Here is a 2,669-nt window from a genome sequence, read left to right as displayed (position 1 = left end):
GTTTTGGAGTTGGCACTTCACCGTAGTTACTATTCCAGGCTCTCAGAGGGAAGGCATTTGCACTACTGCTATGCATGGGTACTGGCAGGTAGTTATGATTTCTTTTGAGAAGGAGTTATTGGGTAGCCGTGGATTTTCCCTCATCCCTCTTGACGGGCTTAGCGCGGTTGTCTCCGCCAACCCCCGCTTGATTTTACCTTCTGCATCTGTGCAGGCCTATGCTAGAAAACAAAGTCGTTCTGCCATATTTGAGTGGGTCAAAGAGGAGAAAGGGTGGTAGTGACACGATGGCGATTGCCCCGCGGGCTGGGAGAAAAAAGTGAAAGTGACCAATGTCCCCGTGCCAGCGAAGAAAAGTTCTACCAAGTCCAAGCCTGCAAAAAAGAAGGTAGGTGATGATTCTTCTAAGACTTGCTCAGATATTGTTCCTTTTGAGAGTGATCTGCCTCCTATGAGTAACATAGCATTAGAGAGCACTACTCCTCTTTTCATTCGCACTCGCTCCAACAAGTGGTCTGTCACAGGCAAGACCAGGCCTACCATTCCTCGGCCATCCACTGATGCTCCTCCCTCCAGCTGGACACGAGGCAGTAAAAGGAAAACTTCTCCTCCCAAAGCGCCCACCACCACTGAGCGAAGGGTATGTCATCTCTAACTTTCCCTTATTCTCTATCATTCTTGTTTAGGATTCCTCTTGCGGCTAACCTGTGCCCTTGCTGGCTTGTTCCTTTTTTTTCTTTTTTTTCTCTTGCAGTTGAAGTTCAAGGAAGACTCGTCTACTACCCATCCTATTCCGCTTGATGAGCCCGAGTTTGAAGTATATCTTCTTCTACCTTTTCTTCTCTCCCCTTTTTTTTTTATATATATTCGCGTCTCTAGCCTTCGTCTTTTGTTTTCTCAGGCTGATCCTCAACCCATCTCTGTGTATCGTCCCATGGCTAAAGAGATTTCTGCCTCCCAGGACGCTCCTATGGAGGGCTTCTTCGATGGGGCAGACGTGGTGTTTCCTGCTGCAACCCCTACTAATCCTGTTGCTCCATAGGGAGCTACTGCTGAAGGGATCAGTGAGACCATTCCCACTCCTGCCTCGACACCCACTTCCCAGGAGAGGGATACTCCTACTGCTACTGTTCAAGTTGAGGCTGTTTCTCCGGTTCCGCCTGTTATCTCTACCAGTGACCCTTTCTCATCTCTATCCCAGGCTACGAAGGATGGCTCCTCTTTAGTGGTCACCCCTTCCTCCATTCCTGTTTCTGCGAAGGATGACTTGTCCTCCGAAGAGTCTAAGGATGTTCTGGAGGACTCTGATGATGAGCCTGCCAAGAAAAAGAAGGTCTCCGAATCTAAAGGAGAGGAAGAAAGTTCTGGGCATGGAGTTGAATTCATTGGTACGTATCTCTATATGTTGCCAAATTTCCTTTTCCTTTTTTCTTTTGTTATCTCTTCTTTACATTTATCGATGACACTCTTCCTACTGCAGTCCCCCGTTTTTTTTTTGCATGCCCATTCTTTCTTGTTGCAGAGACCTCTGAGGAGCTAGAAGTTGCAGCAGACAAGGATATGCCTACAGTCACTTCCTCAGCCACACCTATAGCACATGTTTCTGCCGTTCCTACAGCCCCCACTCTCGCAGGCCCTGATAAGTTTCTCTTATCCTCTTCTCTTTATCCTTCGTTCGTTGTGCATTTCAATTTGCTTGCCTCGTATATTCTTAGTCCACTTCTTATACCTTCTGCCAGGTTCATTTCCCACTGTTCCTTCTCAATTTGAAGTGGGTAGCAGTTCTACCGCGGTGCCAGATCCGGCGAGTGAGGCTACAGCTTTCTTCACCCGTTTTGATCAGCACAAGATTAACGACTTGGATCCTGCAGATTTCTGGGGTTCCGGGCCTCCTTATGTTGACTTTCATGGTTTTAGAATACTTGAGGATTGCGCCTCCCATCTCGTGGCGATTTACATTAGCCGCAGTGACTTTATGCGAGAGTTCAAGTACGGTTGTTCTACCAGGGAGCTTTTTCTGAAGGTACTAGGGAGTGTGATGAACAACATCGAGCATAACTTCGTTGACACAATTTCAATCAAGAGGATCCTGCAGTGGAGGGCAGCGATTCAAGAGCTTGTCAGTGTGGGGTTTGCTGTGGAGTTTATCTTGGACCATCTCCGTGAGATTGCCCATGCCTATTTCATGAGGAAGATTCAGCCTGCCATTGATGCCATTGACTCTCGCCTTGAAGCTTTGAAGAAGGAGGTGGTAGACTTGGAGAGTCGTCGTAAGCGCCTTACTTCTAGCACTGGTGGTTCCAGCCGTTTTGGTGACCAGACTCTTATCTCTGAACTTCGCTGATGTGATTCCATTTCCCTTTTTTTAATACCTTCTATGTTTCCCTTGTCTTTTTTCTTTTAGCACTTATTTGGCAATTTGCCACAACTTGGGTTTTGTAACTATAAGATGCTACTACTTTCTTTCCTAGCTATTATTATGACATGGGATGTTTTATAATGCTTCATAACTTTTCATTGCATATTTCATGAAAGCATGTTACAATTCCTTGTTTTCGTGACATAGTTACTTGAAAGATAAAAGAAAATAAGGGAAACAAAAGGGAAACTAGGCCCGTCGGTATCCGCCTGTTTCTCAACTCTCCAGTGGAGTCGCCAATTTAAATGTG

Source organism: Castanea sativa, chromosome 12, assembly GCF_040712315.1.
Source record: "Castanea sativa cultivar Marrone di Chiusa Pesio chromosome 12, ASM4071231v1".
NCBI classification, from domain to species: domain Eukaryota; kingdom Viridiplantae; phylum Streptophyta; class Magnoliopsida; order Fagales; family Fagaceae; genus Castanea; species Castanea sativa.
The sequence above is the reverse complement of the archived record's forward strand: the minus strand, read 5'-3'. Positions refer to the sequence as shown.